Source organism: Mizuhopecten yessoensis, unplaced genomic scaffold, assembly GCF_002113885.1.
Source record: "Mizuhopecten yessoensis strain PY_sf001 unplaced genomic scaffold, ASM211388v2 scaffold1079, whole genome shotgun sequence".
Classification (NCBI taxonomy): Eukaryota; Metazoa; Mollusca; class Bivalvia; order Pectinida; family Pectinidae; genus Mizuhopecten; species Mizuhopecten yessoensis.
This window is the reverse complement of record NW_018403867.1, coordinates 146,329-165,419: the sequence shown is the minus strand read 5'-3', so window position 1 is coordinate 165,419 and position 19,091 is coordinate 146,329. Positions and strand designations below refer to the sequence as shown.

Sequence of the window (19,091 nt, the reverse complement as noted above, 5' to 3'; positions counted from 1 at the left end):
TCCCTCCAGGTCTCCTGATGTATTGATGCGATATCGGACTTTTACAATAACGAAAGGTATTTGAAATAAGGTGAGGAATAATTTTCCTATCCGTCACATGTAGTAATGTTATGACGATCGAGGGTGTATACCAATTTGTAGGCTGGTGCGCAATATTTGCACGTTTATTACGTTAGAGACCACGCCTCCTCACTTTAAGGTTAGACGGGGAGCCATGAGTTTGATCATAACTTGCCGATACCTGGAGATTGTTCAGCTTACAATACTTATTGACGTTCAGTGATAACTTTATCACGTATCTACAGTGTGAGGTATATCAAGTGATCTTCTATGTTAGAATATATGTTCATCTTGGTAAACAATAAAACAAAATTAAATACAGGTTATTGTTATTAGAAATGATGATTAACTAGCTTTAATCATCATAGACGGAGGGTAACCTTAGTACAGAGTAACCTATTTCGACGAATGAGAATGAACAAATTTGATTTGTGCATACAGCGAAATTAAGTATCTGTCCTTAACTTAAAACAGTGACCTTGAACTCATAAATCACAAATATACGTAGTCTAACTATGATAAAAACAAGGGAATCTCCAGTTTGAAGTTTAGACACAGTTCCACTTGTTATACACGCAGTTTCTATCCAACCTCGTTCAAAGTGAGAGATTTTTCAGTAACTTTTGTAGGAAAACCAGCGTTGCATTTGAATAACTAGACCACATCATTGCCATTAACATCATGAACCATGCTGAAACATGCAATTTAGTTTACCCCCTTCAGCATGGCTTCAGACAATCCAGATCACGCGAGATTCAGTCGATTGAGTTTGTTGATGATATCGCCAGTATTTTAGAGCAAGGGAAGCCAATATAATGTGGTGATCATGGAATTAAGGTCTTTGAGAAAGTGAGCTACCCACTTGTTATACATAAACCTAGGGTGTATTGTACTAGTGGCACAAACAACAACTGGATAGACAACCTCCTAAGTAACAGAACCCAGTCTGTCATAGTTGAGAGGGGATCTAACACCGCCCAAGTAAGATCAGAAGTCCTCCAAGATTCGGATCTCGGGCAGAGTCATTTCCTATTTAATATAAATAACTGATTGTATTTCATCACAAATTAGGCTATTTGTAAATTATACCTTTATGTACCTCACGGTTACATCAGAAAGAGATGCTCACACCCTGCAACGATATTTTGAATGACTAGGTCTTTGGGAAAGGAAAACGGAAGATGACTGACATTCCATCCTGACAAATGCCAGGTCCTCTCTATCACTAGGAGCAGACACCCAATAGTCCTTCCATATACACTCCATGGCCATGAACTCCAACATGTTTCAGGCCAAATCCTGGGTATTATTTTAGATCAGACATGAAATGGGAGTCCCATGTTTGAAAAACACTTCACTGGGAAAGCCAACACTACCGTGGGCTTCCTCCGGCTAAATCTAAGTCTTAAATTAACATCTATTGACATCAAAGAAAAGGCATGTCAGTCCTTAGTTTACATGACATTAGAATATGATAGTTCAGTATGGGACACATATTTGAAAAAAAGATACCGAAAAGATGGATCAGCGCATGGCTGCCCGATTTGTTACCAACACACGTTGTGGCACAGTAAGTGTTGGTAACATGTAAGAAGTAGTAGATCGTCTATGTCAATTTTGGCATATCCCATCTATACTATGCGTTTTTATTAGCATTTCATTATTTGCACTTCTCAGTAGTTCACATGGCACTAATTAAGCTGATTCAATGGCTCGGAAATAAACGACTTTTTCTTAAAATCTATAACGTCCAGATTATGTATACTTGGCGTATAGCTTCCTGGGTTAGAGAACTACAGTATCATGTTTATTGAATGACCTAGATCAGCTTCAATGTGACCGAAATTAAGTGTGTTTAAGATTTTAAACGAATTCTTCTTCAGGCCCATTATGCTTAAAATTATGATATTTGTCCCAAAGTTTGGTTAGCTAATGGACAAACAATTTTAAACAACCACTTTCTAGATCACTTGGGTCAAATCAGTCAAAATCTTCACACAACTTGTTCAGAAAGCAAGAATAACAATATACATACATATCGTTGATGGGAAAAATTGGATAATCTTGATACCCTTTTAATGTCACAGGGGCCAAATATATTAAAACATATTAAATTAGTTGAACAACCTCTTCAACGGAAAAGTAGAAACACCTCTTATATATTGTCGGTAATAAGTTTTCTCTTTGTTTGAATAAATGACATGATTCGTGCTTCAGATCAAAGGGGTCAAATGAGTTTGAAAATTCAAATCTAGAGGGACAAACAAAATTCCTGAAGCTTCAGTTGGATGAAATACTATTAATCCTGTACAAATAATGGACCACGACCCGTATCAAATTATGTATTAGTTGTTGGTGAATTTTTAAACCTATGCAATACTGATGTAAATGTTATCATCAAAGGTCCTATTGTTGAAGAAGAGCAAATGTTATCATCAAAGGTCCTATTGTTGAAGAAGAGTAAATGTTATCATCAAAGGTCCTATTGTTGGAGAAGAGCTATCATCAAAGGTCCTATTGTTGAAGAAGAGCGAATGTTATCATCAAAGGTCCTGTTGTTGAAGAAGAGCGAATATGATCATCAAAGGTCCTATTATTGGAGAAGAGCTATCATCAAAGGTCCGATTGTTGAAGAAGAGGAAATGTTATCATCAAAGGGCCTATTGTTGAAGAATAGCGAATGTTATCATCAAAGTACCTATTGTTGAAGAAGAGTAAAGGTTATCATCAAAGGTCGTATTGTTGAAGAAGAGGAAATGTTATCATCAAACGTCCTACTGTTGAAGAACAGTAAATGTTATCATCAAAGGTCCTATTGTTGAAGAAGAGTAAATGTAATCATCAAAGGTCCTATTGTTGAAGAAGAACGAATGTTATCATCAAAGGTCCTATTGTTGAAGAAGAGCAAATGTTATCATCAAAGGTCCTATTGTTGAAGAAGAGAAAATGTTATCATCAAAGGTCCTATTGTTGAAGAAGAGCAAATGCTATCATCAAAGGTCCTATTGTTGAAGAAGAGCAAATGCTATCATCAAAGGTCCTATTGTTGAAGAAGAGCAAATGCTATCATCAAAGGTCCTATTGTTGAAGAAGAGCTATCATCAAAGGTCCTATTATTGAAGAAGAGAAAATGTTATCATCAAAGGTCCTATTGTTGAAGAAGACATTACTTTTACTGTAAAGAAATCGAAATGTAACAAATCTAGTAGAGCAGATCCAACTGTAACTGAACGGATCCAATCCACCAATGCCCTATGTTTATGTTATCATCAAAGGTCCTATTGTTGAAGAAGACATTACTTTTACTGTAAAGTAATCGAAATGTAACAAATCTAGTAGAGCAGATCCAACTGTAACTGAACGGATCCAATCCACCAATGCCCTATGTTTATGTTATCATCAAAGGTCCTATTGTTGAAGAAGAGCTATCATCAAAGGTCCTATTGTTGAAGAATAGCAAATGTTATCATCAAAGGTCCTATTGTTGAAGAAGACATTACTTTTACTGTAAAGTAATCGAAATGTAACAAATCTAGTAGAGCAGATCCAACTGTAACTGAACGGATCCAATCCACCAATGCCCTATGTTTATGTTATCATCAAAGGTCCTATTGTTGAAGAAGAGCAAATGCTATCATCAAAGGTCCTATTGGTGAAGAAGAGCAAATGTTATCATCAAAGGTCCTGTTGTTGAAGAAGAGCGAATGTTATCATCAAAGGTCCTATTGTTGAAGAAGACATTACTTTTACTGTAAAGTAATCGAAATGTAACAAATCTAGTAGAGCAGATCCAACTGTAACTGAACGGATCCAATCCACCAATGCCCTATGTTTATGTTATCATCAAAGGTCCTATTGTTGAAGAAGAGCAAATGCTATCATCAAAGGTCCTATTGTTGAAGAAGAGCTATCATCAAAGGTCCTATTGTTGAAGAAGAGCTATCAACAAAGGTCCTATTGTTGAAGAAGAGTAAATGTTATCATCAAAGGTCCTATTGTTGGAGAAGAGCTATCATCAAAGGTCCTATTGTTGAAGAATAGCAAATGTTATCATCAAAGGTCCTATTGTTGAAGAAGAGAAAATGTTATCATCAAAGGTCCTACTGTTGAAGAAGAGCTATCATCAAAGGTCCTATTATTGAAGAAGAGAAAATGTTATCATCAAAGGTCCTACTGTTGAAGAAGAGCTATCATCAAAGGTCCTATTGTTGAAGAATAGCAAATGTTATCATCAAAGGTCCTACTGTTGAAGAAGAGTAAATGTTATCATCAAAGGTCCTATTGTTGAAGAAGACATTACTTTTACTGTAAAGTAATCGAAATGTAACAAATCTAGTAGAGCAGATCCAACTGTAACTGAACGGATCCAATCCACCAATGCCCTATGTTTATGTATGTTTAGTAAGATATTTAGTATGGTTTTTTTTTAACTATGGTCTGTTTCCACGCCCGTGGCTAGATGGAAATATTGTACCCTATATATTAAACAATAGGTTGAATACATATGTTGATGCAGCCAGAAGTAGAGCAAAGACTTGTACACCAGAGGTTTCGAGCTCGAATCTTAGCGGAAGTATTGAACAAAGTATGATCTTTGTCACAACAACACAATTTGAAACTTTTGTCGGGTTTGGTTTGTTACCACATGAATACTGCCCTCGGGAATATATCGGGTTTGGTTTGTTACCACAGGAATACTGCCCTCGGGAATACATCGGGTTTGGTTTGTTACCACAGGAATACTGCCCTCGGGAATATATCGAGTATTCATATGTCTGTCTATCAAAGCGAAGCCGAAGGACTACGGATCTATTCCAGTACTAAAGTAGACTATTTACCTCTATATTAAACAATAGGTTGAATACATATGTTGATGTAGCCAGTAAATGTTTGGAATGTCAAGAGGGATTCAGACAATTGAATATGTTTCTCACATGCCAATATACGTCAGATAATAAAAAGGGACGTGTCCATCGATTAAGAAAAGGCCTTTGATACTGAGTGATGTATGTGTGTAAGAAATAACATGTTATCAAGTAAAACATATACAAAATATTTTGACATGATAAGTATTTTAGTGTAATTCAGTTTTAGCATACTGTTATCTATTACCAAATTGTAAAGGTACAGTCACCTGCGCGTGGGTTATGTTCATATTTCAAACTACAAAGCGTAGGACGGATTCTTTAGTACCCGGAGTTTACCGTATCCTTGATGGTCAAAGTCGTCTTTTTTATTAGTAGCACTATTCATCGTATACACACTTTACTCGTTATGTAATTTGGAATTGACCAAAACTTCTCTGAATATTGAAATTTATGAAACGGTTTTATGCACTTTCCCTTCTGTTTCAACATTACTTTAAATCAGATTTTAGAAATTTTAAAAATGCTCTTGTCCAGATGTGTTATCGTAAAAAGCAAAACTGCATCAAAATTCGTGGTATTTGGAATACCACAAAACATCCTGGTACACTGGTACAAAATACTTTCCGCTTCCTACCGACTTTTTACCGAGTTTCCATTTAGCTCATTCGAATTCGATAGAGCATAGAATTGAACAAATTATTACCTTCGTCACAACAACGCAATTTGAAACACTTGTCGGGTTCGGTTTGTTACCAAAGGAAATCTGTCCTCGGAAATATATCGGGTTCGGTTTGTTACCAAAGGAAATCTGTCCTCGGGAATATATATATTATTCACATGTCTGTCTATCAAAGCTGTCTATTATTTTCTGCTCTTGTTAAGTATTTTATAGAATTTTCGAAAACAAAATCCCATCTTCAGAGGTACATTAAGACCAGTTTTGACGGGAAATCGTTTTGTTTGTTACCAAAGGAAAAAACTGTCCTCATGAATAAGGATATATCTAGTAACCAAATTTCTGTCTGTAGGTGCTTTCAGCTATTTTTCTGCTCTTGTAAAGATTTGAATTGACAATAAGCATGAAACACTTTTAAATTTTCTCACATTAAGATTATTAACGTTTCAAGTATTATGTAACTTAAAAAAGACATGTTAAGAGGAAGACCGGCTTTGATGGTAAATTGTCTAGGTACGTTTTGTACTTTAGTTTGCCTGGTAAGTTATGAAACAGGACGCCCAAGTCTTTTTTTGGTTAATGCGTTTCCTTACAAGAGCAGATTTTTAGATGAATGAAATTTTAAAACTATCAGTTTTCACTGAATATCAAACATGTAAAATGCCAAAAAACGGAAACGCATGACTTATCACGCGTAATAGTGGTATGTTTATGTGTCCTGCAATTAAAATCACATTTTTAAAGAGGAAATATATATGCTACCCTGATTCCAACTGTATTGCGATGTTGTCCCGTCGTCATATGACCTAAATGTATTGAGACTACATTGCAACAGAATCGTGGATGTTTGAAACGACGAAGTTTAAAATACAGGGGCTGAAACAGAGGTTTGTGTCCCCTAAATCTTGGCAGAATAAGAGGGTGTTCTGTGCTGTAAGACTGCCTCTCTTCCTTGTTCTTAGGAATGTTCTTTTGAAAACACATACTGGATCAAACGCAATCTGTGAAGAATAACCTTTTACAGAAAGGAGTTAGTGAGTTGTGGTTGTTTACAGACAACCCTACTACAAAGTTACATTGCAATAGGAAACCTTCACATAACCAAGGCGAGACAAAGATCAATAGGTCGAAATGATTTTTCCAGATCATGGTTAAGCGAGCCTTTTGATAGTATTAGCAAAGACAGGCCACGCCCTATATTTTACACCGTATACTGCACTTGCCACAGATGTGACCCAGTTATTCCGCAAACGTCAAGTTTTAAGAAAATAACATTTACACGACTTCAGTACCTGTCAGCAGAGGGAATAGAACTAACTGATTCTATATTAGACTGAATCTGTTTTTCCCGGGAATGTAGAAAATAAGGTTTGACTTGTTAAAGATTCCGCGAGACAAAAGGACTGCCATTATATATTTCAACTTGTTATAAAATACCTTTGGTTTAGCACACGATTTACTACAATGACACTCTCTACAACGAATACAATTGTTTTAGTAATTTTACAAACATAAAAATCGGAAAAGGGTAACGCTTCTCTAAGATCAATAATGGTATACACCCTTTAACGTGTAAAGCCAAACCGAAACGATCGCATAAAATATTTCTATACATTTTACTGACTTTTAAAACTCAAATAATTTCAAAATAAGTTTACAATCTATAAAATGGAGGTTTACCTGAAATAAAAAATTGCAATAATGTAATATGTCCAACTAACTAGTAAAGAAATGCCAAGACCAATTTTTTCTTAAATATCTTAACAACTTCTTTGGGGACACGTATGAAAACCATTGACTTTTATAATGTGCTTGTAGGGAATCGGTACACGTCCTCACTCCGGTACCCAATCATCACTACTTGGTGTACTGCGAAATCGTTCCTTTCCGGAAACTTTTATTTTGCCGATAGAAATCAATTTAAGATACTGTCAAGAAAAATGGACCGCACCATAAGTGCAATGGCGATTTTCTAAACGAGCGTTTGCTTGTTTGTTTATAGAAGTGTGTGCGATGATTGTGATTTTGTAAAGCATTTTCTCACAAGATTTTTTCAAAGGCTCGAAAAATGTTGAAAAAATTGGAACGAGACTTAAATGACATGTAATATTTGTGAAGGTTATGGATTATTCAATTAATTGATATAATCAAAGGAAATTTATGATATTCTAACCAAATCTATTTATCTGTATACTATAATTATAGATGTTTATCAACTACCATTAATGGTATAGTTATTAAAAGTATGTGTACCAATTAATGATCTGATAAATAATATATTTCACAACAGAAAAATAAGGTGTCAAATTAATGGTAGGTACAAGCAATTATATGTAAATGTAACTATTAAATTACATCTATTAAAAGTAATGGTAAATTTATAGCAAGAACAATTTTGTAATTATGTATTTTCTTTACAGATTTAGTTTTGCCCGTGTGTTAAACTGCTGGCTGTGACAGAGCCCCTCACGCTGTCATTTTGACCACGACTAGAAATCCATTCCTTGTACACTATTCATGACGTATTAGGTTTCTTACCTTATCAGTTGTGTGTAAGATTCAGGACCAGTTCAGTTGCACGCTGAGAGCTTCAAATCACCAACGAGTTCTTACTAATTGAAAATACTAAACTCAAATAAAAACTGAATAGTTTGATCGATCCTCAGGTGAAATAAAAGTCCACTCCTACCCGCACTGACATTTCGTAAGGTGTGTACATCCGATAGTTTGTACTCTGACAGTAGTGTTATTCTCCGTGTGTGAATACCGTCCGCACTTGCACTGTGTAATACCTACCTCCACAGCAGGTATGTTTATATACAGGTAAGTATACATGCACATACAGGTACGCTTGCTCGGTCATCTTTCATCCATCACAATACAGGCCCGGCTGTCACTGACAACGGCTGACTGCTGGCGGGGATCAAGTAAACAAGACACTACTTCTTAGCAACATCATTTTGGTCCACAGTTCTCTCGACTCTAATTAACCCTTGTGGCCCTATGTTCTGGAAAAATAAATGAAAAGAAACATTTGAACTATTAGTCATGTGTCCAGAGGAAAATTAATATAAATAAAACGAAAAGCGTCTCCGGGTTATTGGTGTGACTACCACATAGAGACTGTTGACGACCTTTTGTCATACCAAGTATATCCGGCTTTATTTAAGTAATATAAGTGTATTGTTTGAAGAGTTTAAGGGGAAAGGCTATCATAAGATGTAACAACTTGTGTGTAATACCTTGTCCAAATTTTGGCAATAAAAAAATATATTTAAATTCTACAGTTATCATTGCAATATACACGTCAGGAGGAGCACATCAGCTAAACAAAATATCTGAATTGGGAGATGATATAACGCCGTCTGTCTTCATGACAATCGTATGTCTCCATTTCCATTGTTTTCACAATATGATTGCATGTCGTCATTGTATATCTTCATTATTATATATTAATAATAATGAATAGATTATAATATATAACATTCATGTAGCGCCCTCCTTTCAAGGCACATGGATTATGATCATATTAGGGTAACAGAAGCAGATATAAATTTGAAATATACATATGTAAGATATCTGATTCTACACTACAATTAACATGCAAGTAGTTTATCTTTCTGTGTATACATGCTAATTTATATTTACAAGACGTCTGCACGAGAGTATCTAAAGTGAAGACGTACGGAAAACTGGCGAATTTCAACCGACTTCTTTCCAAGGGTTTACGACTTTCTTATACCAGATGGTAAACTATGCCCCAAAGTTCCAGCTGCCATTCCGCTTCTGTTTTCCATGGATCACAGTACGATACTTTAAACATATAACAAGTGGATTTTGTCTCCTACATCAGTGATCGTGACGGGTGATGAAGGACGACAAGCTCTAGTAAATATCAACAGCTATTTCGTTTAATGCGCCATTATCAATGACATTATCAATTGTACAATGTCAATACGCATCTAAAGCGATTAACTGTTGGATACATCTAATGTTCCTTATCAAGTAGTAAAAGAGTTTTTCAATGGGATTTACATTTTTTTACTACTAGCATTTTGTACTGCTACCTATATCTTGCAAGTGACCAACGCGATGAATTAGTTACCGGTGTGATGTGCTCTCTCTTCCGATTACGAGTAATCAGATGTGCTATTGGAAATGTGTCTTTGGAAATGACATGTTAGTGTGCCAGCTAGTAGATACACATCAGAACAGAGCATTACCATACAACCAATATGCACTAATGTTCCTTTTCAAGTAGTACAAAGATTATTTCAATGATATTTACATGTTCGCTATGTTCAGTGAACTTGCGAAATGTGTATCTTGTTTATAGCTAGGACTGCCTCTGTAGTTCTGGCACCGACCTTTAGCTAGAGAACATGCGTTCGCTAACATCTGGGGGGGGGGGGGGGGGGGGGAAGTCGACTAGTTCTGTCTTTTCCTGGTTAAGCTTCAGCATGATTGCATTCCAGATTCAAGACTTTCTGATATGTTGTTCAAGATGTCAGTGGAATTATAACCATGCATGAAGATATTTGGATATTTTCATCAACACGTCTTCATTAGATTTACGTTGTCATTACAAATATGTTATCCGCATTATAATTGTATGATTTCTTTATAATTGGATGTCGTCATTACAATTGTATCATTATATCAATATTGCATGTCTTTATTAAAAAAAACAAAAAAGCGATTTATGTTTTCAATACTATTGTACACTGTTTCCAATGCTATCTGATGCTTTCATTAGTTTAAACTGTATGTTCTATCAGATGTTTTGATTGTCATTGCAGAATATTTTTATAACTGGATGTTTTCATTGTAGTTACATGCCTTGTTATGGTTGGATGTATCAATATTAAGATTATATGTGTTCATTATTATAGGACTGATATTGATAATAATGATGGCGTGTAACATACTAATTCCATTCAAATAATGTTCCATTATGTGCAGTAATGTGTCTAAGAGATATATTTCGATTACATACATATACCAAATAAATGTTCAAAAGGTACATTGCTATCTCGACATTAACGTTCAAATTAGCTTAGGGAAATAGGTTTTATTTTCTTGGCGATTTATTTTATTCATAATATATCCTAAAGAAAGAATTTCACCAGTTGGCAAGGTTTTCATGTTTGCACGTGACCTTTAGATTTGTTTTCCTCACCGAAATCGGATAAGGAAATGTATTGCACCATCTCTAACGTGCCTGCCATGACTACTGGAACCGAGTAGGTGCTTTCCATTAACACGACACATCAAGTTATGTCTATCGATAGCAACTTAAACTTAACAAAAGCAATTGTAATCGACAGATTTGACAAAAGATTTCCTCTAGTCGGTAGATTCACAGTGGGTCAGTAGCTATGATAACAACGATGACGCTTCGTTTTTAGGGTCACTTGATTTTGATCTCACTTCTTAAACAATGGATGAACTATAATGATTTTTGATAAAATCAAAAAAGGACAGTAGAAATTACCATAAAGTAATTTGACATTTCTGCCAAACTCATAAATTCTAATTCAAAATTCAATTTTTTTTCTCCTCATCTTGATGGTTGTTTGTATTACTCTTGTATTTGCTTGTGTGCCAGGCAATGAATACGGATTTTTACTCGGATAACGGTTTTTAAAATGTTCTTTTAAGAGGAAAGAGAAACAATTACATCAACGTTACAATTACACATTCTTCGACTTTCAAACAGCATTACAAAATGATATGAAGACTCATTGACTTGTGTCCAAATGTGGGTACCAGGAATACTTACCAGTAAATTCTTTGTCAATAATGACTATTGCCTGTCTTGCTTACGTTGTTGACAAAATTAACTTTAACAAGTACTAATTGTAAAGGGGACAATAACAGAAGTCCCCAAAAAGACCCATTTACTACGAAATGATTGCTGAAACCGGAAAATGGACGTTACGGTTGTATTCGTGTGTGTTATAAAGTACATATGTACCAATTTTCATGAAAATCGGACGATATTTAAATTTGGACTAATCAGAGGCCAGGAAAATGGCGGCCATTTTGTTGAAACCAAATATGGACGTTACAGTCGTATCTGTGGTGTACTATATACCAATTTTCATGAAAATCGGACAACATTTAGATTTTGACCTATTTATTGCCTCCCCTTGGCGGCCATTTTGTTTTAAGAATCAGAAATCAAGAATGCGCACTGTCTCTCATACACGAACACACATGTAAAGTTTCGTTCAATTCCTTTCGGTAGATTTTGAGAAAAATGGCGAAAACCTCCCCGGCGGAAGAAAGTGGAAGAAATTAGAAAAATAATAATAACTAGAATTGCAATTGCGAGCAATAGAGGAAGTCACCCCTCCCCTGCTAAGTATGCAGCTATTTTGATTTTTTCACAAAACACCGCAGTTGTGTTCGTAGTGCCATACGTCACCTACATACCAAATATCATCAAAATTTGTAGTTCCTGAGATTTGTATATTTTGTTCTAAAATGGTTAATTACACCTCCGTATATATATTTTCTATATTGTGTTAACTGTTGTGCTGCTCACTGTCCCGAGATTGACCAGTCCGTAGGGGTTTCTTCTCTCATCTGCTTATAGCTTCCATTGGTCAATCTTATCAGATTGTTTCGAGTTAGCGTCCCTTCGAAATTTTTCACTCTCTTTTAAGAACCTGAGGTGACAGGATCACTTTTTATTTGTCTTGAAAAAATCATTCATGAGATCGAGTACCCTAGCGGAGATTTGAATGAACTAACATGATTATCACGCATGAATTGTAAATGTGACGGTACCTCCAGAGTCCGGGGACTCGGCGTGAATCGAGAAACCTGTGTAAGGAAATTCAAACTTATCCGCCTGAAGGAGAACTCTGTTGAGATACTGAATTTGATATGCAAGTTGTCTCATCGGTCGTCATAAGCCTTTCGTTGCTGACTTTGTATATTCTGATCAGCTGTCAGGATGGTGTGTTCGATTCGGTACAGGCGAAATCAATAGAAACATCAATTTCTGTTGGCGTGATGTATGTTGAAATGGCCAGACCTAGTCGAGGGAAGGAGTTGGACTATAAAGCTCTACAAGAGGGAGTAGCAAAGTCAGAAGATGTAGTGAATTAAGAGACCGAATCGCTGGACAATGAGGAGGAGATCTGTGCGGAAACGAACGCGACCAACGAGGATTCCAATCAACTTCCGGTAGCAGCTCTAATGAAGATCCCGATGATGGTGAAGATATGTTCGGCACGTGTGGTGACAGCGAACAGTCGAACGAGAATACAGACATTCTCAATGCAAATAGAGAAATAGAACAACTACGCAAGCAGGTCAGAAAAGAACGGAAACGACGGATTCTCGACACCAAACAGCGGGAAATTGAGCAACTGCGAAAAGAACTATCCAACATTCGTATTAGTCGATCTGACCAAACCCGTAGTCATAGGGACCGCGAAAGAAGGAAGGCCACGAGAGACAATGTTAAAAAGGCTATAAAAGGTACGGCATGTAATGTAGTGTAATACTGATTTAAAAAAAGTTGAGAGAGTTGAGTGAGGTGTCTGAAAGGTCAGAAAAGATTTTAAATGCCTTGAAGTTATTTGGGGAGTCATTGGCTTCGTCCAGTTCTGATGAGAATTCTGATAGTGATAGGGTAAGCAATTCAGGGTCCGTAAAACCAAAGTCTAGTTCCAAACGTTCTGGAATAAAAAGGAAATCTTGCGATTCAGTTTCCTTCCCTCAAAAGTATCCACACCAATTCCTGCAATTTAAATATGTCAATCAAAATATAGGTTAAACGAGCTGTCCTTTAAACTGTTTTGTAGCAGGCGAACTAGAAATCATATCTAGTAATAAGTTATCTTGAAATTTACTATGTTCAAATATTTACGAATGGAAAGCTCTGTTGTCTTTGTACGCTGCCTGGCTTAGAAAAATCGAAATTGGGGGGAAAAGATTGCTCAGATAACCCAGCTAGTATTGAGGTGCCAATCTTGGCTAGACGTGTCCTGGCTAATTAAAAAAAAAAAACATTCACGGGGAAAAGTGTCCTCCGATAAGCCCATGGTTTGGTTTTGTTCTGCATAAAAAGGGAGTTGGAGGCAGAGGCCATTTTAGGTCCATTCGAAGTAAATCCTCTCAGTACACCTATTAAATTATCTTCTCTCAATTCTGTACCTAAAAGAGACTCGACGGAAAGAAGGATAATACTGGACCTCAGTCTCTCTAAGGGTAAGTCTGTCAATGCTCATATTCCCAAGGATACATATCTGGGTAAGCCCATCAATCTAACATAACCCAGAGTAGATGATCTGGTTGAGCTTGTCAAAGAGAAATATAAGGGATGTCATTTGTTTAAGAGAGATCTCAAACGTGCTTATCGACAAATCCCTATAGATCCTGGGGACATTCACCTTGTGGGGTATATGTGGAGTGGTAAAATTTACCTTGACAGAGTTTATACATGGGTCTCAGATCAGCAGCTTATACATGTCAAAGACTCACTTCTGCTGTGTCCTTTATATGCCTACAAGCCGGATATTACATCCTCAATTATTTGGATGATTTCGGGGGTGCCGAGGAGCAGTCAAAAAGCAAGGATGCACAATAGCGGTCTGGTTGAGTCTTTAGAAAAAGCTGTCCCTCCCTCCACTAAAATGATATTTTCTTAGGAGTACTATTTGACACAGAAAACCTGTCGTTAGAGGTACCATCATTTAGGTTACAGGAAATAATGGACTTGGTGGTGGTCTGGTAAGACAAAGAGGTGGCATCTCTCCAGCACATTCAGTCACTGTTGGGTAAGCTCATGTTCGTCACGAGTTGTGTCAGACTGAGTCGTAATTTTATCAGTAGACTATTAAACTGGCTTTGCGATAGCACAGGGTCCAAAACAGAGCAAACGGTACCTTTGGAAGTAAAAAAAGACCTCCAGTGGTGGAAAGAAGTTTTACTACATAATGTAGTATACAACGGTGTATCTATGATGTGTCTAGAGGAATGGTCTGTGCCAGACGGTGAGTTTGCCTCAGATGCCTGTTTGTCGGGCTGCGGTGGTTTTTTCAAAGGGCAGAGTTTGCATATCAAGTTCCCAGAGTTTAACCTTAAGCAGGATCGCAGTATTAACTGCCTGGAACTACTCACAGTAATGGTATGTGCAAAGTTATGGGGACAGAAGTGCCGAGGTAAGAAAAATTGTCATTAATTGTGACAATAGTGCCTCGGTGGCGATTATAAACCCTGGGAAGTCTAGGGTTCCTTTTATGCAAGCATGTCTACGAGAGATAAGTTTTCATGCTGCAAATCATGAGTTTGAGTTAAGAGCCAGTCATATTGAAGGATGAATCAAACAGGATACCTGATCATCTTTCGAGATGGCATTTGGACCCATCTCATAGAGACAAATTCCATGAATTGACCAAAGGAATGGAAATCAAGGTCCATCCCGTGGAAGAGGAGACCTTTAATTCTCCCATATATGGTTATTTATAGGGAAAAGGTTTGATGGTGAATCATAAAATGTACAGATTGTTTGTTTTAGTTTAATAGTCCATACCTTATTATCATAGGGGCAGCCTTTAAGAAGTTAGAGGGTGATTTAAAAATCTCAATGAAGGCTGTCTTTGCAGAAGGCACTTCCAGAAATTTAGAGATGCAATGGCGGGCCTATTTTCTGTTTTGCGAGGCATTTCAGCGGGAAGCCTTACCAACCAACACTCGGACAATATGTTTATATATTCAATTTTTGAGTCGAAGCATGAAAAGTTCTGACTCTGTACGTAACTATGTCATTGGGGTGTATCTTTTAGCTGATACTGATTATTCAGAAGCCCGGCAGTTTGAGGTCAATATTGCCTTAAGAGGTATAGCCCGTCTCCATCCCCACTGCCCAAACAGAGCATCGCCCATCACACCACATATTTTGTTGGAAATTTCCATGTTCATAGATTTTTCAGACCCTTTACAAGCGACCATGAGGTGCATTTTTGTATTTCCTTTTATCTAATGATCAGAAAATCCAATATCGTCAGTACGAATGGGGTTTTTAAACCAGAGGAAATCTTATTGAGGCAGGACATCACAGTTAAGGGAGATGTGTTATTGTTCTGTTTGAAATGGTCCAAGACTAACCAATTCGGTAAACGGAAACATATAATCCCTTTCGTTAGGATTCCATCCTCCACCTTATGTCCGGTTCTCGCCTTTTACAACATGTGTGACTTAGTCCCAGCCCCAGTATCTGCTCCAGCCTTTTCCGTCCCGGGTCACCGACATAAAGCCATTTCGTATTCTTTATTTCAAAAGTCTCTGAACCAGTTACTTGTCCAGACAGGTAGGGATCCAGCTCCTTTCTCATCCCACAGTTTTCGTCGGGGAGGGGCCACATGGGCCTTTCAATCAAATATCTCAGGGGAACTTATACAATTGCAAAGGGATTGGGCCAGCGACGCGTATAAAGTCTACCTTGATCACTCACTAGAACAAAATATCCAGGTAGCCAACTTTGTAAAACATTCCATTATTTCCTTTCATGCAGCACATATAGGAAATCACAGGTCTTGGATTGGCCGGATAGATATTGTCCTTATTTTTGGGGCCGAGGGCTTGGCGGTTAAATTTATGTTAAGTCATGATAATTAATCGGATGTAACTTGTTTTTGTTGCTAGATGTGCTTGTGAATGTACAGTATATATGCTCATTATAATTGATCAAGATTTGGTAAACTATACTGATAGTATTTGCTACTAATTGGGTATAATGTGAATTTGACCAATTGTGTAAACATAATAGTTAACTACTGTTTGAAAAATTGGATGCTGCTTGCTTAATTGTTCCGGAAGTGAATGTTGCTTGTTAGTGCCGGAAGCGAATGTTGCTTGCTAGTGCAGGAAGTGAATATTGCTTGCTAGTGCCGGAAGTGAATGTTAATATGCTTATATATGGGGAAGTAATTAGCCGCGGAAACTTTTACGTCGGAATAATAATAATAATAAATTTCATGAATCTCAGACAATATTTAAATTTGGACCAATCAAAGGCCAGGAAATGGCAGCAATTTTGTTTTTTCACAAAACGAACACCGCAGTTGTGTTCAAAGTGCCATACTACATCTGCATACCAAAGTTCATGAAATCAGACGATATATAAATTTAGACCAATCGGAGGCCAGTAAATGGCAGCCATTATGTTTTTTCACAAAATGAACATATCGTAACGTCTGGTGATTCTCACGTATGGTATGATAAACCAACATAACATAATATATTTAACGTATTTACTTGAGTGGAATCACATACTAATATGAACCGACAGAGTTTATCTTTGACCGTCGTACTAATCTAGTGAGTAGGAATAAGGTGTATAATTGATAATGTATGTCATCAGTCTTGGTTTATTGTAGGTAGTAATTCCCAAGAGATGCTAACGGTTTTTGTTATAGATTGTTTTTACTAAATAGATATATCGTGTTGCTGTCACCACTACAAACCTCTCGAACAAGATTAATACAAACCTAAACTTGTGGATGACACTCCCTAACTAACACACAACCGGCTATGTTAGTGATAGCGAATCACTTCGATCAATATTAACAGCGGTCTTGCAAGAGGAACGTATGACTTTTCTATTTTGACATCAGCATAAAGAAGTCGTGTTTTCACTTACCTATAAGATATGTTTTATTATTAAAATAGAATGGGATTTTTCTACTGTAATTTTACCTTTAAATACAACACTAAATTATCGTGACGACAAACTTACATGTCGTTACATTGGTATCAACGTGTTCATCTCGTCCAAGAACAATGATCATCATACATCAACTACATAACAGCGTTTCTGATTGCAATGTATTGGTCACATGACATGACAGTTGAACACAACATCATATTCCCCTAACGCGCTCGAGTCTACTTGTAGTGTACACCTAATCCGGAATATCTCGGAACTGAATCATATAACTACAAGAATGTGTGCGTTCCCGTCGGATTCTCTTTCGACCCGACATGATATCGGCGGCGATCGCTTTGCACATAACGATGTTCGAGGAAAAAGGACATAATGACATTGAACACACAGAAAGAGTTATTAACATTTGAGAAATAGCCATACAATACAAAATTTTGACACAAAAAACTATTGTCCTATCACAATGAATGAAATGCTTAAAATTCTCTTTTCTCTTTGTAATTATTTTATATTTTATTAGTGTGGTCTATTATATTTATAGAACTTTAAAAGGAAGCATTAATATTTGCTTCCCTCTTACAAAGGCGATATATGTATACCATCCTACTTAAATAGTGACGTCAATGTTCAGGTGAAATTGGCATCCGACTACAGATGTTTTATTGAATGATTTTCGTCAACACATATTTCATTTGATGAACTGTACTAGTACATGAACCAAAGGAATTATTATAATATTTTAAGAAGCATGATAATACAAATTTTGGAATCATTCAAAATGTACATATAGCGCAAAGGTGTTCAATACTCTGCGCCGGAATTGGAAATACCCTGGGTAAAAATACCGGAGAATGCATTTTCTTTATCTTTGTTTGATAAAAGATAACATACATATGAACAAAGCATTAAATTCAGACATTTACATGTGTATATTTTATTTCATACGTGTATTTCAGTCTTATTAAGGATTTTATATATATCTATAATAATATTTTACATATTATCAATTCATAATTTATTCAAGTTAAATGTTTTAAAGAAGGTGGTGATTATTGCTGGGTGTACAAACATACCATGACAGAACCAATCAATCTGTGATGTTTGGCGAATCACTAGTATACACAAGTACAGCTAAGTACAGCAGGGTACTCCTGATCACTAACCATCTGTTCCTATTCAATACAAGATTAGTACGACCGGGCTAACCAATCTTTACCTGTACCTATTGGTGGCAGTAACTTGAAAGCCTTCCGGAATTAATAACAAACTTGAAGACGAACAAATGAATAATCCCATTTTAAGACACGTGAGAGTCGTCACACATAGAAAAAAAAACTATATCTACTTTGCTGTAGCATATGTGTGATTATATAGCGGACCCCAACGGTACTTTTAATTACATTGATCCGTGTTCATCTGTTTGAACCCTTCTTTATTGCTCAACCTACGCATGTTGCCGTTGACGTTTCCTATCGGTTCGTACTATATGAAAACCTCGCCGTATGCCGCTGTTCCAACAGCTAGATCCACTGTAAACAGAATGCCACAAAATGGACCTTGCATGCACGTTGTTTATCAAAAATAGATATTGACCCAGGAATACTTATTTTTGAAAGACATTTGTTCTTATCAATCGCTACAATAAGTTCATATTTTAACAATGCTTAATGCGGACAGCAAACGTAGCTACTACCTTTTTGGCAGCAATATAGTATGTTATACAGCCCAATATAGTATGTTGTACAGCCCAATATAGTATGTTGTACAGCCCAATATAGTATGTTGTACAGCCCAATATAGTATG

The 19,091-nt window shown here is 36.6% G+C and overlaps 1 protein-coding gene across 1 annotated transcript in view; it reads right to left on the bottom strand.

Moving 5' to 3' along the window:
• The window catches only part of LOC110457109 (sodium/hydrogen exchanger 10-like), a 91,025-nt gene extending 82,651 nt beyond the window's left edge, over window positions 1-8,374 (bottom strand). Inside the window, exon 1 of the mRNA XM_021508223.1 lies at window positions 8,143-8,374. The gene's annotated coding sequence lies outside the window, so the exon portion shown is untranslated. The remainder of the gene's footprint in view (window positions 1-8,142) is intronic.
• Window positions 8,375-19,091: the final 10,717 nt, after the last annotated feature.